We start from the raw sequence: 24,055 nt of genomic DNA on the forward strand, positions 1-24,055 counted from the left end.
CTCCCAACCATCTGTATAAGATCTGGGGCCCTCTGCTGGTGCTGCAAGCAGAATACCCACATAATAAATAAATAAATCTTTAAAAAAAAAAATACAGTTCCTCAGCTGGGCTGTGGTGGTGCACGCCTTTAACCTCAGTACTAGGAAGGAAGAGGCAGGTGGATCTCTGTGAATTCGAGGCCAGCCTGGTCTACAGAGTGAGCTCCAGGGTAGCCAAAGAGACACAGAGAAACTCTGTCTTGAAAAACAAAAATAACTAATAAATAAATTACAGTTCCTCATGTTGTAGTGATCCCAACCATAAAATTATTTTTGTTGCTACTTCATAACTGTAATTTTGCTACTGTTATGAACTGTTATGTGTGTTTTCAGATGGTCTTAGGTGAAAGGGTCAATCAAGCCCAGAGGTGTCGCGACCCACAGGTTGAGTAGGGGTCAGGCTCAGCTGTCCCCTACTCACAGCTACAGCTAGCATCCTTCTCGTGCCCAGAGACCACATCTCCCATGAGCTCTCATCCTTCAGGGCTGGGACACCCTTCCCTACTATCCCCCGAGCTCCCTCCCTTTCCTCCTTCAGTTATCACTGAGCCCCCAACCACACAGCCTACCGGCCATCACGTCACCTTCAGACATCCTCCACACACGGGGAACCTGTGGTGGTGCTCGTGCAGTGTCTTCTGGCTCCCCACTTCACTCATGCTAACAGTGCCTAAACTAGCCCATCCACACAGTCCTCCTGGTCCAGCCCTGGGCCTGGCACACTGTGAGTATGCCAGTGTGTACAGCGAGCAGTCCCCATCTCTAGTCTGGTCACCACAACCAGTGGCTACAGACACACGGGATGCCCCTCCACAATGTGACATTACCCTATATTTAGGGCCCGGGTCTTTAATTGGGCACTTAGATAGTACCAGCCACAAATAAAAGCCTTGAGCCAGGCAGAGTGGCACACATCTTTAATCCTAGTACTTGGAGGGAGAGGCAGGTGGATCTCTGTGAGTTCAAGGCCAGGTCTACATAGTGAGTTCTAGGCTAGGACTACATAGAGAGATCCTGTCTCAAGAAAAGGGATGGGAAGCTGGAGAGAAGGCTCAGCAGGTAAGAGCACTGTCTGCTCTTCTCGAGGACCTGGTTTCAATACCCAGCACCCACACAGTGGCTCACAACTGTCTGTAACTCCAGTTCCAGCAGAATCTGATGCCTTCTTCTGATCTGGACACCAGGAACACATGTGATGCACAGATTATATGCAGGCAAAACACCCACATAACATTTAAAAACTAATAATTCTTTAAAAGTAAATTAAAAACAAATAACACCAACGACAATGAGTCCAAGGATGGGCACGGCCAGGGCCACAGGCTGGCATCCGTCCACAGTCTCAGCTACACAGGAGGCAGGAGGTGGCAAGCCCAAAGCTCTCCTGGGGTGGAGAGTGAATTCAGACGACTCTGGACAATTGGTGAGACGGACTCAGAATAAAATACGAAAGGTCTGGGCTGTAGCTCAGCAGTGGAGCTCTGCGCAGTAAGCAGGAGGCCCTAGGTTCCTGCCCAGATGAAGAAGAGGATGATGGCGGCACCCCACAGAGGAAGCCAGGCAGGCGAGGCACAAGAAGCCGCCCCTTCCTCTGCCCCTCACTCTCACCCCTCATGCCAGGAAGACTGGCCCACAGCAGGAACCCTGCAGTCGCACAAACCTGGTCTGAAGCTGGCTGGACTAGAAGCACCCTTGTGTGGGTGACGTCTCCTCCTGGGGCTTTGAGTTAATCATCTGCAAGAAAGGAAAAAAAGACCATCATTGATTCACTCACTAACCCCTCTGTACCCTGGCTGGCTAGTGTGGGAGATGAGGATAACCACGTGGGCAGACACACGGGTAGGGACTGGGCTGACAAAGTGCTACCAGCTATGGAGGATGGCCAACGGGAGGCTTCCTATAGGAGTCGCCCACGAGTGGAGGCTCAAACCTGGCTTCCCAGTACCTGACAGGGTGGAGGACAGGTACAGGGCCAGCACCGAGCCTCAGCCCCAACCCTAGCGAGAGTCTGCTGGGGAAGTATTCAGGGAGCCCCACCTCCTGGCACAGTTCTCTTTCTTGGGGAGCCACCAGCTCAGCCCACAAGGACATTAATGGGCAAGAAGCCAGGGAAACCGGTTTGGCAGCACAGCCAAGTGAGAGGCAGGTTGTGTGGGGGGGAACTCAGCAGCCAGCCTGTCTCAACTGATCCCAAGAGGCAGGCAGGTGGCCAGCCCTAGGTCTGGACAGGGCTTTCCCAGCTGGTCCAGAGGTTCTGGCTGAGGGTTGGGACAGCTGGAGCTGAATGGGCACCTCTGGCTTTCAGTCTTCTCTGTCCGCGCAGCACCATGCACCCCTCCTCCCAGCCTTTCCTGCCTGGCTCATCCCCATCACCTTGACCTCTGCACCAGGCTACCCAGACCCCTTCCCCGGCCTCCTTGAAGCTAGGCCTGTCTCTACAAACCCAACAGAGGCACACCTCATGCTGCCTGGCATGGTGTGGAGGCAGGCGCTATGACCTGGTATCTAGCTTGCTCCCCATCTTGAACTCTTGGCTCTATTCTCCGCTCCCCTCTCCCACACCCAGGCAGCCCAAGGCAGCTCCCAGACTGTGATCTCTCACCAAACCTAGGGAGGCTCTCAGGATGGAAAAGTGGGGAGATGAGGCAGTGCCTTCCCATGCTCCCACACACAGACCCCACCCATAACCTACAAGCCCCCTTGCACACTGCAGCCACTTGTGACTCTGCAGAAGGCGGAAGGGCACACCTCCGGATATTTGCCTGGGCCACCCCTTCCTTTGGGCAGCATATGGAGGGAAGGACAAACAGAGGAACTGGTCATGTTTATAATGACCTGGTGTAGGCCACACCCAGGCTCTCCTAGGCAGCTCCTGACCTTGTGGGTTAGGAACTTCAGAGTTCTGCAGCCCAGGCCTCAAAACCCGTTGAGCTAGCACGGCATGACCTAATTTTTCTATCTGAGAAGACCCAGCCCACAGCTCATGCTAGGAAGCTCAATGTGTGACCCCAGGGAAAGAGCTCCGCACTCAGGCCTCAGTTTCCTCTTGTTAAGATGGTGATGACAGTAGCTGCTTCCGGCAGCTTTTACAAGGAGTCACGAAGAACACAAAACAAGCAATGCACTAGGGCATGGCCCAGAGCCTCTAGTACTGAAGCTAGGAGTGCTCAGTGCTAATCACCATGACGATGACAGCAGGCAGCAGGAATGTGCACCTACTGTGTGCCACCTCTCTTTGAACCACTTTTCCCAGCATCCCTCAATCTTTGCTCCTGATCCACAAGAGGCCATGAGCACGTGCCTTAAATAAGGAAAATGAGGCAGAGGTCCTCACTTAGCCAGGGGCAAAGTCAGGGTAGACATCAGAGCAGGACACCTCCCAGGGCCTGTGGCCCCTCCTTCTGGCATAGGCAGACCCTGTCTGTGGTGCCCAGCCCCATGCCATCTGCACAGTCCTATGACAGAAGGGTCATCATCCCAGTTGTCTGGAAGGAAACTGAGACTCCAGAAAGAAATCCCTGTCCAGGTACTCAGCCAGTGAGAGGCTGCCAGGATTTGAACCTGGGAAGCATCACAGCCTGGGCTTGACCACCGTGCTGCCTCTACCTCCCTGGTTCCAGATGTTGCCTTTCTACCCCTGCGCTGGCACTGCAGGGGTTAGACTGCACCTCCTACCAAGGCTGTCCTGGTCCCATGGGGAATGGGCCTCATGGCCACCCCTCCCAGGACCTTTGGTGAGACAGCTGACCACAGAAAAGATGCCTGAAAACCCATCCCTGTCACAAATGTACTTCATTCTGCTCTAGTGCTGACATGGCCATCACTACCATGAGGGACCTGTGGCCCTGGGAAGTCACCACACAAGCCCCCTGGGTGCCAGAAACCTCGGGTAGGGGCTATTCTGAGCCAGTGTTGGAGTATCTTATTGGACCCCAAATGTGAAGGGTGACTAGGTACCCATGGAGAAGACAGACAGATGGAGCAGTACGACAGGCAGCTCCAACCAGCCATGACACACACTAAAAACTTTAATACGTATTTGGTTTGTCTTGTTTGAGACAGGGCTCCTGGCTGTCCTGGAACTTGCTCTGTAGACCAGGCTGGCCTTGAGCTCACAGATCTACCTGCCTCTGTCTCCCTGTGCTAGGATTAAAGACGTGTAGCAAAACTGTACTATATTTTGAAATGCTTATTTCAGCTTTGTTCTTTTTTTTTTTTAATCTCTTAACTTCTTCAAGCTGTGGGATATTCATGTTTTCCAGTTACCCCCTGCACCCCTTGCTCTACTCCAACCTTTCCTGAGAAGCAAATGCTCCTCCTATACTCCCATACTCCCAGAAGGAATGAGCCACCAGCTCCAGAAGAGTCCTCCCTGCCTCAGTGCACCCTCTGCCTTACAGTCCCGACCTGTTAGGACAGTTAGACACAAGTAAGGTATGTAGACTAGGGATGGCCATGGGCCTCCCACAGGCTGCTGCTGCTACTGCAGCATGAAATAATGGCTGAATAAGAACACAACGAGGACACCGGTCACAGTCCCCCTCCTAGCATATACGTGGTAGTGTCACTTTCCCCAGAGTTGGGATGGGGAGTATGATAAGCTGCCACAGTCTGAGGACTGGTTTGTCTCATCCACTTGACTGGGAACCTCAAGAAGCCAGGAGTAGGGCCATTACAGCCAGCTGTGTGCACCATGGGGCAGTGAGGGTGAACTGCAGAGTAAGGCTGAACGAGAAGCTGCCCGGCCAGCCACTGCTCTAATCTGGCCAGGCACAGCTGTCCTGTGCTCGTCCCCATAGTGCCCAAGATGGGAAAGCTGCCACAGAAAACCTAAGAGCATATGTGAGCTCTGAGGGCTGGAGACATCCGATTAGGCTTCCTCTATTCTTCCCCTGAAGCCCTGCATGAAGAGAGGCAGAAAGAAGGCTCCTGGTCTGTCCCTCTTCGGACATGCCACCTCACACACCAGGCCACCATAAAGACCCTCTGCTACCATGCAGCCAGTGATAGCTATTAATACAACACACACTTGCTATATCACAGGCCCTGCAACAGTAAACCAAACAAGCCCACAGACAGACAGACGTGCTGGCCATCCAGATACATGCAGTCATCCTGAAAACCCCTGATTAGCTGGAGCCCATAGTCATCCACCCTCCACCTCATAGCATCCCGAGCACGAGTGGCAGCTGTCGTGGCACACGAGCAGCGGAGCCAGCGGCTGTGTCAGTGTTCACTCTGGAGCGTGCTAAGGTGAGTTCAGAACTGAGTTCCTGCCCTCCAAACACAGGTACCCGCACAGCCTGAAGGAGGAAGCTTAGGAGGTACCAAAGGGGATGCAGGGAAGTAGCTTACAGGCCCAGGCTCAGAGAAAGTGCTCAGCAAGTGAAAGGACCGGGGACCCTTGTGCAGCCCACTGTGGGCCGCTCTGAAACATGAAGAGCTTCCTCACCCCAAAGAGGCAGGGGCTCCCTAAAGATACCACAAGAGCTATGATACAAAAGAGCCCCAGGGTCTCTGCAGGCGCATGGTTGCACATATACACACAATCCCTGGGTCCAGCAACTGCTAAACCTGCTGAAGGATGTACTGAGGACTACAACCCAGGCTACAAGGTTAGACCCTGAGACCCACACAAGCGCAGGGCCATGCACAGCAAGCAATGAGCTCCTAATGTCTGACACCAGTCCACTCAAGGGTCACCAGGAAGATGTTTGCAGAGGTTCAGGGGCCTGTGCTCAGACACCAAGTTCCCAGGAAGTTGCCACCTCACACGTGGGAACAACAGTCACCCCACCCCTGGACTCAAGAAAGGTGTGGCTATCCCACACACACTGGCTCCAGTGGCCAGTCCCGCCCTCTCCTAAGGCAAGCCGGCTTACCTCTACCATTCTCTCCTGCTTCCTGGGCCACAGCTCCAAGGGCAACTGGTGGCCAGACCTCCCAGTGCAAAGAGAGAGACAGGCTTGAAGGTACCCTGAGACTGGTCAGCTGGCTCTGCACCCAAAGGTCTCTAACAGTGGTGGGGACACAGCCTAGCTCTGGTAACAGCTCAACTGGAGCTGTGGCTCCCACCCACAGAGGGCGGGAAGCAGGGAGGCGGGAGGTGGGGCTGGAGCCAGTAGGCCTGGGAGGGTGGCCCATAGCCGAGGGACAGAGGGGAAGGTTGGCAGGGACCCCAGCCACAGCCTGGTCTCGCAGGACTTGCCTCCACTACAGCAGGCACACTCATCCTACCAACTCCCCCTCCACACACAGGTTGGATAACAGGGCCCAGGAAAGCGGGCGGGGCTTACCCAGGCTGCACACAGAGCGGCTACTGGACCTTGCTCTGGAGACAATGGGGGAGGAGCTGGGTGCAGGATAGGCCTCTGGAGACCTAGGGCTGAACTGAGGGCCCTCTGAGGTAGGGAGCAGCTAGAGAGCCTGGTGGGCCCCATCCTGGTGTAGGAGGTTCTTCTGTTCATGTGTTGCTTTCATTGATTAATGAATACAGAAACTGCTTTGGGCCTGATAGGGCAGAACTTAGGTAGGCGGAGAAGACAGAACTAAATGTTGGGAAGGAGGGTAGAGTCAGGGAGAAGCCATGGATCCTCCAGCCTGAGACGGACGCCATTTAGAATCTTGCCAGTAAGCCACTGGCACATGGCGATCCACAGATTACTAGAAATGGGTTAAATTAAGATGTAAGAATTAGCCAATAAGAAACTAGAACTAATGGGCCAAGCAGTGTTTTAATTAATACAATTTCTGTGTGATTATTTTGAGTGTAAGCTAGCTGGGCAGCCAGGACAAATAAGCGGCTCTCTCCTTGCAACAGTTTGGTGCCAAAGTGATGGACTAAATCCACTTAAAAACCTGAGAGAGCTCTCTCCGTGCAACACCATCCCCTTTCCTTCCCTGGTGGGATTGTAGCAAGTGGTACAAGCAGGGGAGCTGAACGTGGAGAGATGGGTGATGGGAGGGAGAATGGTGGTGCGGAGACTGGGAGACTGGGACCAGCACAACGCTGCTGGGGAGAGAGCAGCTCACCTGAAGGAGCTGTGCTCATGCCCAAGTCCTCTGGCTTCAGCACTGCCCAGCACAGGCCAGCTGCTTTAGCAGGCCTCCTTTACAGCAGAGCAACCGGAAAGTCCACAGAGGTTATGTGACTGGCCTAAGGCAGTACAAGAACACAGGGAAGCTGAGTGCCAGGATTCAGAGGCAGGTCATTCCCCCTGATGCTCGTACCCTTAACCAGCTGCTCTGAATGAGGTAGTGTTGCTCGGTGCCTTCATTCTGAACAACAGCCACTCTGGGAGGGGCCTCCTCCCTTACCTCTGCTCCTGACCCCCTTCTGAGAAGCCCAGCTGACTGCTGGCCCTGAGCAGAGGTCTCCTGTGCAATCGCTTTCAGTGTAAGGATCTGTCATTCTGGGCACAGCCACAGTCTGCCTCCTGTACGTGCTCAGCAAGCATTTCCTATCAGTCTAGGCTGGACCACACATGTCCTCTGGGCCTGGCCACAGCATCTGACCTCTGTCTACTACTGTCTGTAGCCCCCAAATTTACCAAACTCCGTGCATATTTGGTGGCAGGCAATCTGGCCCAAAATGCCCTGTCCCAAGGGGGGCACCTAGAAGGCAGGCTCTAGACCAATGAGCACAGGGCACGGTCTGAGGAGCCCCTATGAAGGGCCATGAGGACCACCAGCAAGCGGCGAGAGCTGCCTGTGTCCTTCCAGTCCCACTCCTTCCCCACTGCAGAACAAGGCCTGGAAGAGCCTAAAGTCCCAGGTCTCTGGTCACTGCCTCCCCATGGGGGCAGGGCATCTAGGAAGCAACCACCCAGAGAAGAGTTAGGTAGGGCCTCCCCCCACCAACCAGACCGGCAGGTTTGGGCTCTGGTGGGGGAGGTGGTGCGGCCTGGCCAGCTCTGGCCAGCTCCAGGAGAGACAGGTCTAAGAGGAGCACTGAGAGCATGACTCACTAATCATGGTTTGTCACACAGGAGCTTGTCTGTCTCTTTCCTTCCTTTCTTTTTTTTTTTTAGAAAGATTTATTTATTTATTATGTATACAGTGCAGGCCCAAAGAAAGCACCAGGCCTCATTACAGATGGCTGTGAGCTACCTACCATGTGGTTGCTGGGAATTGAACTCAGGACCTTTGGGAAGAGCAAGCAAAGCTCTTAACTACTGAGCCATCTCTCCAGCCCCCTGTCCCTTTCCTTTTCATCTCTCCTGTCTTGAGGACACGGTCACATGGTACCAATGCCAAAAGGTACCAAAGAGTAAACAGAGGCAGGATACACTCTCCCCAGGCACCTTGGTTTTTTTCCTTTGGAGAGACACGTGTTCCATGAGTACACTTGAGCCCTTAAAAGAACCCCACACACAAAATGCAGCACGCTACACACACAGAACCTTTACCTACTCCAAAACACGCCCTGCCACACAGCTGGCACTTGGGAGGGAGGACTTTGGCAGCACCAGTTAGGTGGAAACACACCAGGGACCTGGCAAGTGTTCTGCTGAGCACAACACAAGCAACACATGCCAGTCCATGGGCCCGCGGAAAGGTTTAGAGCAGTCCATGGGCCCGTGGAAAGGTTTAGAGCAGTCCATGGGCCCGTGGAAAGGTTTAGAGCAGTCACCAGACATAGGAAACAAGACAAACACCCTTTGGTGTGATCTCCTGGGTCCCTGGAAGGACAGCATGGGGAGCTAACAGTCTGACTACATGGGGTGAGTCTCAATAAAAAAGCCTAGGACACTATTTTAATAAAGCACAAAACCCGTGGAAAGGAGGTGGCTGTCAGACTTTGTCAAAGGTGGCAAAACCAAAGAGGAAGGGGTAAGGATGATGGTCCCAAGAGTCACGAAGATCACAAGTTCAAGGCTGTCTGGACTACAGTGAACTGAAGATCATCCGGGACACTAGATGAGACCCTATCTCAGTATCAAAAACCAAAAACAAAAAAGAGCCAGATGTGGTGGTTCACTCAGTAGGCTGAGCAGTGGGATTGTCATATGAGGTCACCCTAGGATATAGTAAATACCAAGCTAGCCATGGATACACAGCAAGCAAGACCTTATTTCACCCCTACCAAAGTGTAAAAGGAGGACAGTCTGACAGTACAGCCTGCTTAGACTCTACCAGGGAGGGGCTGGGGCGTGCAGGGCTCAGCGATAGCACGCTTGCCTAGCATGCACAAGGCCCTGTGTTAAATTCCCAGCACAGGAGAAGGACCAGGAGCTTCTCAGAGTGCAGAATGATGGCACCACCTGTCTCTTCCCTGAGAGGGGCAAGAGACAGTAACTGCTCTGCTGTAATGTTAGTGTGTGAGGTATTTCAGCACACAGTCCAACATCCAGTCACGGTTTCAAAGGAAAAGACTACGTACGCGTGTTTAGATGTGTATCTTATGAATCTCAACGTGCCTCGTTTTGTGGAATGCCGGCCCTCACTCTGGCGGCCATGTGGAAGTGCTGTGGTGGCTTGGGCAGCCCCATGGGGCCAGCCTGGCAGCTTGTGTTTTACTCTCATCAGCAGTGCAGGGACGCTAACGGGACACAGCAGGCATCTTGCAAGTGTTTCCAGCATCTGTGGGCCATGCCATTGGCCCTGCACCAGGACTGCCTTGCTCCCAGCACCCTCAGCAAGTCCAGGGCCACCACTAGTCACGTGCGGTATCAGAGCTGTCCACCTCTGCTCTGCAGGACAGGAGAGGTCTGCCCAGCTCACCACTCAGCTCAGCCTGGGTTGCGTTTGCATTTTCTTCTTCTGTGTAGCGAGCACCCTTTCGTGCTCACAGAAGCTGATAGAATGTCCTCCTCTGCTAAGCGTCTATTCAAAGTCTGCCTGGTTTTCTGCTGGGTCAGGGAGACCTTTGTAACGCTAATCTGACTGTGTCTCTTTCTGCTGAAAACCAACTAGGGCCTCACAGATACAGCCATCTCCCCACCATGCCCACGACAGCCCTCATTTCCTCCACCCTTACCCAGTCGCCTGCTACGGCCACATGCAACCTCCTTCCCTGTACTTGGTCCCTCTGCAAGAGGTCATCAGTGTCCACCAGACGCCCTGTGGGGCTTCTGACCAGAAGTCCCACCACATGAGATCTGGAATTCAGCTGACAGGCTGGGCAGAGGGCAGCAAGGACAGGGTATGAGGGGAAGATGAAGTGGTGGAGGCAGGCCATGGGGAGCTGCGGCAGGCTGCCAGGGTTAGGCATGAGTTTGAGGCTGTAATTCTGCTTGGAGATGGTGGGATCCAGAAGACCAGAGTGGGTGTGGAGAAAAGTAGCCAGGATGGAGCACGGGCCAGGCAGCTGAGGAAGGCAGCCAGGAGAATGAGGGCTCTGGAGGAGGACACTCCATCTACGAAGAAAAGTAACACTAGGGAGATGGCTCATTCGGTGACTGTCCGCTATGCAAGCACAAAGACCCGGGTGGGTGCCCGGGCCACGTGAAAAGCTGGGCAAGGCGCATGTGTCTGTAGTCCCAGTTCTGGGGAGGTGGGGACAGGCTGATACCTGGAGCTCAGTAGCTAGTCATTCCAGACAAATGGTGAGATCCAGCCTCAACAATGTGGAGGTGACTGAGGAAATCAACCTCTGACCTCCACATGTATGCACATACATGAGCATGTGCACACACAGTGACACTGTGATAAGGGGGACACTGGGAACAAAGTTAAGGGAAGTGGCAAGGAGAAGTTCTGAACTGTCTGAACCAGACCCAAGGGGGAAATGGCTCACCACCTGATATTAAAGTCTGCTGCACAACAGAGAGCATACAGTGAGCCGCGACCTGCGGATCAGTGCTGGAGCACGGAGAACCCAGAAACACTCCCGCCAACATGACTTCACTAGTTTTATTCTTTAGGGATTAATTTTTATTTATGTATGACTGTTTGCCTGCTTGTATGTCTGCGTACGTGTGCAGCGCCCAGAGAAGTCAGAAAAGGGCATTGGATCTCCTGGAACTGCAGTTATAGACAGTTGTACGTGGGTGTTGGGACCCAAACCCAGGTCGACTGCTGTTGCTCTTAACCTCTGAGTCACATCTCCAGCCTCAATGCACTGGGCTTTAAAGATTAAGTGATCTTCTGCCTGGTGTGGCGCAGCATGCTTTAAACCCAGCACCAGGAGGCAAAGGCAAGGGACTTGAGGTCTAGGTTAGCCAGAGGCACATGTGAGTGAGACTGCCTCAGAAAACTAACAAGATTTAAAAACAAAAGTGCCTTTTTTCCCACTGTGGTGAAAGACACACAGTATTTATCATTTTAACACTGGGAAGTGTGCGTGCAGTCCAGCATCTTTAAATACACTGAGAGCTGCACAAGCATCACCACTCTCTCTACCCCAGCTTTTTCAGCCCTTCCTCGTCCACTCAGCCTCCCCACAACTCTCCTAGCGTCTGCCTCTCTGTGCTATTTATTCCAGGCCCGGGGACAAGAGGAATCACGCAATCGCTCTTCCTTATGCCTGGCTTTCCTCACTAGGATAATGTTTTCAAGGTCCAGCCTCACAGAGTGCTGAGAGAGGCTTCATCCCTTTCTATGGCTGAATGATAATTTTCTTCCAATTCACGGAGGGATGCGAGGTTGTTTCTACTTTCTGGATGCTGTGAAGAATACTGCAAGGAACTGGCTGTGCAAATATCTCTCCAGTCCCTGCTTTCAGTTTTTTGGGTTTTTTTGTTTTGTTTGCTTTTGTTTGTTTGTTTTGTTTTGTGACAGGGTCTCTGTACACAGCCCTGTCTGCCCTGGAACTCACTATGCTGACCAGGCTGGCCTCAAACTCACAGGTGTCTTCCTCCTGAGTGCTGGGATTAAAGGTGTGTGCAGCCATGTGCGGCCCCTGCCTTCACTTCTTGAATGTGCGCCGGGAGTGGACAGGATCAGTCATATGGAGTGTGTTTTGTGTTTAGCTCTACAAGAGGACGGCAAGCTCCTTCTCATGGCAGCTGCTGAGGATGAATGAACTTCCGATTCTTCTGCCTGCCCAATGCCTGCTTTATCCCTCTCACTACCCAGCCCAGGCTAGCTTTGCAAAGACCGCCTGCCTCTGTCTTCTGAGAGCTGGGACTGCAGGCCCAAGCCAGCATGCCTAGCTAGCTATTCTTCTTGTTTAATAGAGGCTATCCTGGTAAGTATGCAGTGGTAACAGACCGTGGTAACTGGAAAGGTCAGTAAAAGAAGATCAGTAGCATTCATAGAAGGTGCTAGAACAACCGGCTTCCCATACACACACTTAGGAACCTTGACAGAAACTACACTGCACACAATATATAAGAGATCATGCCCTTAAGTGTAAAACTTTAAGATTTCCAGAAAACAAAACAGGTGGAGGTAGGAGGATTCTAAATTCAAGGCCTTCCTGGACAAAAGAACAAGTTTATAGCCAGCCTAGGCAACTTAGGCCTGGTAAACAGTAAGAGGCCCAGGGTGCAGAGTGGGTGACAGAATGTCTGCTGAGCAAGTGCAGGGACCTAGGTCCATCCCCAGCACCACACACATGAAGAAACTGGAAGGAAGCCCCCAGGACCTAGCTCAGGGTTCTCACACGCCACACCAAAGGCACAAACCATAAAACGAGAAATGAATGTAGGGACCTCACCAAAATTTAAGAATTTTTCGGTTAAGAGCACTGACTTTTCTACCAGAAGACCCCAAGTTCAGTCCCCAGCACCTATATGGGGGCTCCCAACTGTTGGGAACTCTAGTCCAATGCCCTCTATTGGGCTTCCCAGGTATCAGTCAGGCCCACGTGTATATATATACATGCACACATGTTATAGGCAAACACCCATACACATAAATAAACAAAATATTTACAAACAAAACTTTATTTTGTTTAAAGAAGACTTTTCCTCTAATAAAGTTCACGAGAAGGGGATAAAAAGACAAGCTACAGGCCGGGCGGTGGTGGCGCACACTTTAATCCCAGCACTCGGGAGGCAGAGGCAGGCGGATCTCTGTGAGTTCGAGGCCAGCCTAGTCTACAAAGGGAGTTCCAGGACAGGCTCCAAAGCTACAGAGAAACCCTGTCTCGAAAAACAAAAAACAAACAAACAAACAAACAAACAAAAAAGACAAGCTACAGGCCAGAGGTGGGGGCCTGTGGTAGAGGGCTTGCCTAGCAAAGACAAGAGGCCCTAGGTTCAATCCTCAGTACTGAAGGGGAAAGAAGGCAAGCAACAGACTGAGAGAGACATTTACATGTCACATATCTGACGAAGGCCTAGCGCTAAGAACTGAGCGGTAGAAAAGCAAACAGTTCAGTAAGAAAGTCAGCAGAAGCCACGGGACATGCCACCACGGCACATCCACAGATGGCAAGTAGGCCTCCAAATGCTCAACAGCATTAGCCATTAGGGAGCTACAAATTAAGGTGACTGTGAGACTGTGCTACACACTTACTACAAGCGTTAGTAAAAGACGGGACAACAGCAAATGCTCGCGAGCTACAGGGAAGGCGTGTTCTGCTCGCGCTGCCCTGCTGATGGCAGCAGAAAATGGTGCAGCCACTCTGAAAAACAGCCTGGCACCCTCCTTAAAACCTGTAACTGCCATACCACCAAGCAATTACACGTTGGGGTATTTGTCCTAGAAAATGAAAATTTATGCTCCACACAAAAAAACCACTATGGGAACATTTACAGAGGCTCTCCTTGTAATAGCCAAAAAACTAGATACAAGCAGATGTCCTCCAGGGGCGGATGGTGAAACACGCTGGAGTATCCTGACTGCCACCCAGCACACACGACCATCTGGGAGCATCTCCTGAGAACTAGGCTGCATGAATGAAGACAATTCCAGAAGGTTCTCTGCAGAATGATTCTGCTTATGCAGGCCTAAAATGAAAGAATTCTAAAACTGGGGCGTGGATACTCGCCCAGGGTAGGGGTGAAGGGGTGTGGCTGTAGCAGGCCTCGGGTGGGGAGGGGCTACTGTGATGGAATGCTTAGTCTTGACCAGACAGAAGTCACATCATGGCTGGGGATGCTACCCCCGAGGGAAGATGGGGGAAGGATATGGCAGGTCTAGAATGCCTTACAACTGCAATGGGAACCTACAGGTCCCTAAAAATGTAAGTTTACTTCAGAATATTTATCGTTTATTTAAAATGACAGACCTGCTCCCATCTCATCCCTCCTTTTGTTTTAGCCAAAGCCTCACTAGGCAGTCCAGGCTGGCAGGTGTATGTCACATGCTCAGATCTCTTAGCGTTGAATGTGCTGTTCTTTCCCTGGTTTCTTCTTCCACACACTAGTTCATGTTCCTACTTCTGGCCTTGGTCTACAGGTCTCCCCCTCCAGGAAGCCACCTCTGGTTCCAAGGAAGGGCTTCTGTCACCCTGTTGGCCTCCCTAGACTAGACATTCTCTGAGTGCTGGTCCTTGACTTAGCAAGTGACCTGGCACAAGGGCTGAAGGGACAAGGGAAGGAATGAAGGGCAACAAGGACCATACTGTTGATGGCTGCCAACTTCTGGGTTTAGAATCACCACCACAGAAACATCTCTCGGTGTGTCTATGAGGGTGCAAACAGAAAGTTAGCTGAACAGGGAAGACCCCCTAAATGTAGACAGCGAGGGGCTGGAAAGTCGGCTCAGCGGTTAAGAGAGCTTGCTTGCTCTTCCAGAGGACCTGGGTTCAATTCCCATCATCTGTATTGGTGGCTCACAGTACCTATGACTTCAGCTCCAGAGAATCTGACAACTTCTTCTGGTCTCTGTGGTGGGTGTGTCACACACACACTCACTCACACCCACACTATTTTTTTTTTTTTAGCAGAAAGAGAGCTGCACACCAGCATTCGTCCCTTTCTGCTTCCTGCTGGCAGACAGCAAGTCTGCTGCCTTCCCTGTCATGATAAACTGTACCCTCAAATCTGAGCCCAGAGAGGCTCCCTTTTCTTCAGGTGCTTCTGTTGGGTGTTTGAGCACAACAACCAGAGGAGTAACTCACAACAACCAGAGGAGTAACTCACACCAACTGCCACTGGGGACACTAGGAGGTGCCAGCTCTTCTGAGAGCATCACTGTGATGGACTAACCTTTACATGGTTTCCAGTGGTTCCCTGAGGTGTGGTAGGGTTTGCACATGCCTCCAGACTACTAACTCGGTGCAGAACTGGGGGTAAACCCCAGCTGATCTGGACTCTTGCTAGTAATCACTACAGTGGCCCCCTATTGGCTTTGTAAACCAGCTTAACAGGGTGGGTCAGGGTCAGAAAAGAGAGACATCCTGCTCAGTCATGTCACGCCCCCCAGGAGATATCAGAGCCCTTTTATAGAGCATAGGACTAAAGCTAGCCCCCATTTGGTGACCAGGGATCTCCCAAGTTCTCTCCTGCTGAGCGGGGGGGGGGGGTAAGCAGGAGGCGGGGGACCCTGTTGGAGAACACGCCTGCTGATGCTTCCTTCCTTCACTGGCCGGTGAGCCCTCAAAAGCAAAATACCAGACAGAGCAAGCTGTGGCCAACAGCTGTCAATCGCATGCTATCCATACGCAGTTTACACCTAGAGAACAATCTGGGGTGCTGCAGGGACTGCAGGGGTGTCACTTTGTTTTAGTTGGGCAGGGGACCCAGAGCAGCAGGTGATTCTTTGTTCTCCTTTGGGCAGTAAAAGGGAAGGAAGGGGCTGAAAAGCATGAGTGAGAGCCGCTGAGAGTTCACTTCCGGCTGCCAGTCCTTACCCTCTGTTCTGGGTGGCACATGGGAAGTTTGCTTGGTACCTAAGTGCTGGGGTGAACTCAGAGACTTTCGCGCTTCATACAGGGTTAGACTTTGCACTGCAGAATAAGTTGAGCTTTATGAGCTTCTGAGTGTGTGTGCTGGCCAGTCCCTCTGCCTCTGTCCCATTTTGCTGCCCACCCCCTGCCCCTGCCATAAACAGCAGGCCCCTCACATCTTCTTGCAGCAGGTGACAAAGGCCAAGAGACAGCCTGGAACCCTCAGACCCAGGCGGTGAACCCAGGCCTCTCCATACACTGAGGCACCCACTCCCAGGTTCTACTCCTGTGACACTGGGAACAACCTGGTCTGAGGTCTCCTTGTCTAGACAGAGGCACACTGTAGCTAGTTCCAGGACAGAAGTTACTGTTTCAGAGTTTATCAACTAGACTGTTCTGAGGGCAGCAGCAGTCCCTGGTGGCTCATCTGTACTCCATGCCGGAGATATGGGACAGCAGTGAGGCCAGCAACAGGTATTATGTTGGGCACCATGCAATGGCACAGGCATGGCGGAGGGGGCTGCCAAGGCTCCATTTCAGAGGAGGACCAGGAGGCACCAACCCACCAACCCCAAGTCACACAACGTGCCTATGGCAGGTCTGGGCCACTCACTGCACCTCCAGCAGTCTTTTGTCCTGTCACTCCAGGATGCTTGTCTCTTTAAGACAATCTCCCTGCCACCCAGCCTCAAGGACTCCTTATTGAAGGTGCTGGAAGCACAGGCATGCACCATCATGGGTTTCTTTCTTTTTTTCTTTATAAATTTTTACCCTCAAAGTTAACTTGATAGTCATGCAAACATTAAGTCATTAAATCATTAAACGCAGATGTTTGCCCACAGCAACAGCTTCAAAACTGTGCACTTGTGTGCACGCACACACAGACACATAGACAGACACAGAGCTTCCTCCTCCCCACACACAAGTCAAGTGCAGGGATAGAAGGCTGCTCAAGAGGCCTTGGACCTAGTCTGGCTCAAACTGGACAGAACGTGAAATGACCTTAGGGTAACTGCAAAGTGTGAGGCTATTATGGAATTCCTGTAACAGACAAACTTGAGAGTTTCTGACTACTTACTGTACTGCGTAGACTTTGTTGGAGAAGGATCACTTGGGATGGGGCTATAGATGGCAGCTGCTGCGGCGGCAGCAGGCACCTGAGGCGGGTAGGAAGCAGTTCTGACGTCTGTGTGGATGGGACACAAACATGTCCCTGTTGATGAAGGGGATGCCTGAGTTACGGTGACTCTGTGGGAGCACCGCCCTCCCCAACTACACTGGCAATAGCAGTGATCAGGACTCTAAGGACACAGCGCCAGTGCTTCCAGGCTGCACACCGCTGACTCACTCAACCCCCAGCCACCCTGGATCACCCCCCAGCTCCAGATGTGGGGATTGGGAATTGAGACCTTACCCCAAAGAGGAAGCCCTTCTAGAGGAGCCTGGGGAGGCAGAGGTGGTGCAGCCACAGCTCGTGGGAAGTAAAATAACATAAGCTCTTCCATGTGATATTCACATCTTTAACACAAGCTCTTGCTGGCACTAAAGTTGGGTCAGCAGACAGTCCAAGTCCTAGCAGCCAGAACTGCCACTGGCAGTGGTGACCAGAAATGGGTCCACAGAGCGGCTGGAGGCTTCAGGTGACACAAGAACCCCAGGACACTGCAACTTTCTGTCCTAGGAGTGAGGACAGGGTGGGAAGCAGGCCCAGTGATGGGAAGAATGTTCTGGGCCTATGGAAGCCATATCCCCCACCCCAGCCTCCCGGAGACCTCTGCCAGGTATGGGGAAAGAAGACATGGGCAAGACAGGGGTAGGTCACAGAAATATGCATGTGCATGTATGTGAGTGTGTGTGTGCAGAGTACTGCCCAGTCCCCTGCATGGCCCACAGAGAGGTGGCTGCCACACCACCAGACACAGAAACCTCCTGCAGCCCTTTACTGCCCTCTGTGAATGCGGGCAACAGTCCTGCTCCCCGGAGTGCAGTGCGCTGTGACCTAATCACCTGGTCGGATGCTTACAAAGGGCAGGAATGCCCCAACGTCCTGAAAGCTAAGACAAGTGCCATTCTCCCTGCTCCAGGCCACCAGAGTGTGTGTTCAAGGGCATAGACCTGGTGAGTCTTTCTGCTGATGAAATGGAACCAGCCAAGAACTCAACCAGGCCTGAGACCTCAAGGGAGGCAGAGTGAGGCTGACAGTGGGGGTCGGGGAGGGCAGGACCAGTACCCAGAGGCCTTTCTCCAAGCTACCCTCCCCCAACCCAGGGCCATCAGAGCTCTGGGGCCTGCCTGTTGAGGAATGCAAGGAATGAAATCCCTCCTGGTGCAGCTATCTCTGGGTCCCTCCCACTCCAGACACTTTCAGCCATGGGGTCCAGCCAGCATCCTTTCCTGAGAAAGCCTAGGCCATCACCCAGTGACCCTGCTGCCCCTCCTCCCACTACCAGCCCTCTCCTCAGCTCCAGAAGCCCTTGTGCCCTCAGGGCCCCCATCTACAGGGCCCAGCCCCGGCAGCCCCTCTGGGCCCTTATCCGTGTGTACACTAGGCAGCTGGAACCAGCCAGGAGCTGCAGGGGTTGATGCCCAGCTGGGCAGCCAGCACCTGCAAAGCCTTCCTAGGCACCCTTACTTCAAGGCAGGAACCCCAGAATGAGTAAAGTGAGAACACGAAGCAGATACTAGCTGGAGATGGCGGCCCCTGCTGATGCAAGGAGATACAAATCCTACTAAGCCTACCAAGGGCCTCCCGATTCCCGTCCACCACACTCTGGGGAGACCCCAGCAGAGTCTTCCACATTCCTCAGTCTGTTCCCTGATAATTAAACAGTAAGCTGATTAGTCAAGGAAAACCTTTAATTAGCCCCTGAAACCGTTCAGGAAAATTACAGCCTCTCTGGGCACCCTCCCCAAGATGGTGCCACAGAAACAAGCAGGGAATGGAGAAGGTCTTCGCCCTGCAAAGTGAAGCCTGGGGAGCCAGGTGTCTTATGAGAGTGAAGGGGAGAGACCGCTGCTCCGTCATAAAGTGGCTGGAATAAGCCCACAGGAGGCAGACAAGACCCCTGCGGGAAAGCATGACACTGTTCTGAGGGCCGAGAGAAGACATAAGTAAACACTGTAATGATGTTCTGTCCCTTTAAGAGACAAGTCACGCCCACTCCCTCCCCTGACCGCTGAGACAGGTAGATCATCCTTCCTACTTGCAGCCTGAGTCCCTTCCTTTTTCCGTCTCCCTCTAGAAGAGGCAGCTTCTGTCTTCCCTTCTCCCTCCCTCTCTCTCTCTGCTTTTCTCCCCTTCTCACTTTCCCCTCCATAGCCTACTAAATAAATATCCAACCTCACTCTGCATGGCATACCTATCCGTGTCTCTGTCTCTCGCCTGCAACGTGGCTCCTTGCCTGGAACCAGCTGCCTTCAGAGACCTGCTGTGTGTCTTGTGGTGTGCCCATCTGTCTGTCTCTCCTCATGGTCTCATGTACCTGGGACTGACTACTCTCAGGACCCACTGTTTGCTGCCTGCCAGCCACATGGCCCACTCCTGCCGGCACTTGGGGATCCGCAGCACTTTTAATTAATCTATTACACACACCACATTCATGGATTGGGAGGCTGGGGGGTGGGCAGGCGAGATGGTTCAATGGGTACCAACCTAAGTCCAATCCCCAGAACCCACATAAAGATGGAAGAAAGGTAGTGTCACAATGATGTTCTCTGGCCCCCACAAGCACACCGCAGCACACTTGTGCACACTAACTCAGAAATGAGAATTAAAACAGCAAACAGTCTAATGGCAGAGTGAGCAGGTGACTTGACTAGGCCTTTGGGTTTTAAAGACCATTGAGAAGCTGCCCTGCCTGATGACTGCCAGAGAGATGCCAATCAAATGGGAGGAGACACCAGGATCGTCTTGGCACCAGGCTGTGGCTGCACCAAAGATCCCCACAGGTGCCAGGTTCATATTCTCATCTGGAAAGTGGGTCAGATAGGTGTGGTATCCCCAGGATTCCCCGGGAAGGCCTGGGTTACAGTACAGGAGCCCTGCACAGGGCACAGCATGCACCATCGACTAGTTTCCCTTATTAAAGACCTAAAGAGGATGGGTATCCTTATATGAACTTCCTCAGCCAGAGGTTGGGTGAGGCCTTCTGCCCCAACCAGGGCAGCCCCAGGGGGTTGAGACCAAGAGAACGAGACTCTAAATGAGCAGCAACTCAGTCTGTAACCTCCTGTGGAGGTCACAACTGCCTGCTCACACTTGCTGGAGAAAGACAAACAGTCCATTTGTATTGATGTGACAGGCATTGGGAGGAGCGGGTGTGGGGTAAAGGGAAACTTAAGGAGTATACACACTAAGGTACAGGAAGTCTGGAAGTCCAGAGTGACTACCAGGACTTAAATGCAGCCTTACTTGGGACCTGACCCCCCCAAGTCTTTTGATTCCTCAAAGGCTCCCACAGACTCTCCCCAAAGGACATCCACAGGAGCTAGGCTAGGGCCAGAGGGTTCTTTAGGCAGCATGCCCACAATGCCTCCCTACTTGGGTCCCCCAGTACACACTCTGTCAGTCCACCAACCTTTACAACTACTGTATACAAACCAGAAAGAACAGAGAAGGGACAAGGTGACAGCACTGCTCTTCCACCCCAGCCTACCACTGTGAAGCTGGCTATGGCAGGGAGGGGAGCACCATAAACCAGCAGGGGCTGGGTCACAAGGGGATCTAAGCAGCTGCGGGTGCAGTTCCCAGCTTGTGTGTGGGTGCCACTGTAGACTTTGAAGTCAGCAGTCTCCCAAAGGGGGTAGTAATCAGTGCAGGCGACGATAGCCAGGACTCTGAGAGCAGTTAGGACAAACCCTCTGGCTGAGAAGAGTGGCCTGAGGTGAAGGCTGGGTGTCCAAGGGCCTTGTAAGGAGACTGGAACCACAGGGAGGGTCCTCACCAGGGCTTCTGGCTGTGCTGAGACAGACTAAGGGACTGTGGGAAAGAGGGACTGAAAAGTCTGTGGCATGGGCTGGGAAGAAGGCAAGGATTCAGTCTGAACAAGGAAGAAATGTGTCAGGTGCCAGGTTATACTGGGAAAGTTGGGGAGAAGGGAGGAAGCAGTGAGGACCAGACCAAGGGCTGCAAGCCAGGGAAGACCATTACTCGAGCCCGTCCCAGGAACAGGCAGGTTGGAAGGCAGCCTGCTTTCAGTCACTTGTCACAGAGTCATTCTCTGGTCAAGGCTTGTGTCCCTAAGCTCGATTGAGCCTGACTTTTGGGCCCGGCACAGGCCTTCTCTTTCATTTCTACAGGGCCTAAGAACCAGAATTTACAGAAACACCGGGGAAGAAGTGCTATCACAGTTTCTTGGCACTGAGACAGGAGAAATGCTACGAGTCTCAGGCCAGACTGGGTTACATTGTCAGACCTGTCTCAAAATACACAAACCAATAAATAAATAAAACAAATAAAACTGGCCCAAGGTCAAGCAGAAAGGCTGACAGTACCAAGTGCTGTCAAGGACCCAAGGATGTAGACTGGGTAACCTGGAGCAAGGCAAGCTCTCACCACCATCAACTTGTCTCTTGATGGTGAGGACACCCTGCCCTCCACTCCTGGGAGTGGCCTGCGGGAAAGGACATGGATGGCAGGGAGCATCCCCAGTACAGCAGGGGGTACCCCACACACACAGCAGGGGCTCAGAAACAGATGGGGTGCGTCAATGGGAGGAAGGGAGTATTGATGGCCAGTCAAGCAGATCTATCTCACAGAGCTGAGGGGAAGAAGTGGGGTACAAAGACGAGCCACTGGGAGATTCCATGTCAGCCTAACAGCAGCTAAGATGGTGCTGATTCACGAGCGGTAAATCGGTCAGGAAGAACAAACACACCATGGCTAGCAAGGATGGGGTAGAGCCCATGGAGGGCATGATCCCAGGAGAAATGAGTGGGCTCCAGGGTGCTGTGTCTTCTGTCTATCTCCCCTGAGATGGGGCCAAGCATGTAGAGCCATCTTACGATGCCTGGTTCAGATAACTGTATTCTATGCACTGTTCTAATTTTGACAATTAGTAACAAGCCTTTAAAAGGCAACAGAACTGGGGCTTTTAGAACTAGCTCAATGGAAAACAGTCATGTCTGGTAAGCACGAGAACCCAAGTCCAGGTTGCATATACCTATAGCCCCATGGGTGGAGACAGGAGGCTCCAGGAGCCTCCCGGCAGAAAAGGTAAGTTTTTATCCTATGAGAGACCCTTTCTCAATGCAGGGGACAGAGCTCAACAGAGGCAGACAACTGAGGTCCCACGCTGGTTTCTGCACAGAACATGAACATAAAAAGCAGCAGAGTTGGGCTGGAGGGCATGGCTATGGGATGGAGTTCTTACCTAGAATCCATCGGTGTGCTGGAAGTGTGGCTCAGAGGTGAATTCTCACCTCCCATGTACACAGACCCTGGCTTTAATCCCTAGCAACACACATACACATGCATACACACACACACACACGCAGTACGATCGTAAATGCTGTATGTGGACACAGCATTTCAGTAGAATAACCTCTAAGTGGGCCCCTGTGGAGACCTGTGGGCAGCAGGGCGGGAGAGGTCCCCCAAGAGAGGAACAAAGCCGCCTTAAGGTGGAGTTGCCAGCTCGGGGTGAGTGTGGAGAAGTGTTCAGTGTCCTACTTCTTCCCCTGGCCAATCTGACTGCTAATAGTGGGGACAGACAAGAGGGCAAGCCTTGGTCCTGGCCACTTTATCCTGTGGGAGTGGTGAAACCGAACCGGAATCTGGAAAACTGCACAATGGGGCTTTATCAGAGTTCTCAGGGCAGGGAGGGGCGGGGCATCCTCTCCTGAGAGGCCCCACCTGTCCATGTCCCTTTGGAGCTCCCCAGCAGCCAGGAATGAAAACACCACCTTGGAAGTGGCCAAAGTGCTAGCCAGTTAAGAGCAGCTCTCCAGAGTCCAAACCCCAGCCCTGCTTACTGTGGCCAGCTGCCCTGCCTGGACAGCCTTCCAGGCTCTTAATTTCCTGCCCTGCAAATGGAGATATGCGACACTCGCATTGACGGCAGGAGCCAGCAAGTTCAAGGACCGTAAGTTCAGGCCACACTCAGAATGGGGCCTGGTGGCTCACATCAGTAAACCCAGCAGTAGGGATGACAGGACAAGAAAACCACTAGATCAAGGTCAGCCTGAGCTACACAGTGAGTTCCAGGTCAACCTTGGCTACAGTGTGAGACCTTTTCTCAAATGGACAAACAAACACAGGAAACACGAAGACAGATTAAACAAGCAGAGAAACGCTGAGTATTCAGCCAATAGCTTTTGCTACTGCATTCTGACTGTGGAACATGCACTGCTGCCCCCAAAACAACCCTTTGAGGAAGCAGCATCACCATTATGTCTTTGAAGATAAAGTCTATGAAGCCCATGCTGGTCCTGAACTCAGTCCCCCTGCTTCCCTCCTGAATTCTGGGATCACAGGTACATGCCACCACACCCAGCCAGGAGGCATCACCATTATCCCCATTTCACAGATGCTGGTGGGTTCCAAGGCAGACAGAAGCCATGGCTTGTCTTGGGTTAGTAAGGGACAAAGCTGCCTTGAGAGCAGGGGGCCGGGAGGCAAGTCCCAGATCTATTACCAGCTTGCTAGAGGACTGTGCCCCAAGCATCTTTTAGGAAAAGGGAAGCGGTCAGGTACAGCAGCACCCAGAAAAGGACACTGAGGGGCCTCTCAACAACACACTCACTTAAAGGATTTAGAACAGTGAGGCCCTCGGACACAACCCAGGGATCCACAAAGTGCCAGACAAGATCCAGCTAGAAGAAGCAAGAGTGTGGGGTCTTGAGATCCTGGGGGTGGCGCAGGAGCATGCTGGCAGAGCTCCAGGTGCACAGCTCTGACCCTCACACTCTGTTCTAGGAGCCCATACTAGCACAACCGTGTTTAGTTTCCAGCCCTGTCAGCAGCACGGAAGGGGCAGGAGCATGCGAGTCATGGGACACTCAAGGATGTGCTCTGCTGTGATCAAGAGCTTTGGAGGCAAAGTGCAAAATGCAAGCTAGGTGTGATGGCACTCACTGGGGGCTGAGGCAGGAGGATTGAACGACACAAACATGGTGGTCTGCCCCATCTGAGTGAGAGCAAAGGGAAGGCCGTGCTTGCAGGAGCGGGAGAATGACTGACCCGGGAACAATGCGCTGCGCGTCCTAGCCACTGCATCTCCGCATGTGGGTTCCAGCGATGGCCTAGCGACTAGGTAACAATGCGCCTTCATAAAAGGAAAATGCAGGAAGAGAAAT

At 52.7% G+C, this 24,055-nt stretch overlaps 1 protein-coding gene across 3 annotated transcripts in view; it reads right to left on the minus strand.

Annotated features, from left to right (window-relative positions):
- Positions 1–24,055, minus strand: part of Pak4 (p21 (RAC1) activated kinase 4) — a 39,547-nt gene that overhangs the window by 10,650 nt on the left and 4,842 nt on the right. The window contains exons 1-2 of one of the 3 annotated variants that reach the window (XM_057762750.1): positions 23,940–24,005; positions 1,700–1,773 (exon numbers count right to left, since the gene is read on the minus strand). The gene's annotated coding sequence lies outside the window, so the exon portion shown is untranslated. Of the gene's footprint in view, positions 1–1,699; positions 1,774–5,921; positions 6,116–23,939; positions 24,006–24,055 lie in introns of those variants that run through there. The other 2 variants (XM_057762749.1, XM_057762748.1) reach the window with 2 other exon arrangements.

Source organism: Chionomys nivalis, chromosome 2, assembly GCF_950005125.1.
Source record: "Chionomys nivalis chromosome 2, mChiNiv1.1, whole genome shotgun sequence".
Lineage (NCBI taxonomy): Eukaryota > Metazoa > Chordata > Mammalia > Rodentia > Cricetidae > Chionomys > Chionomys nivalis.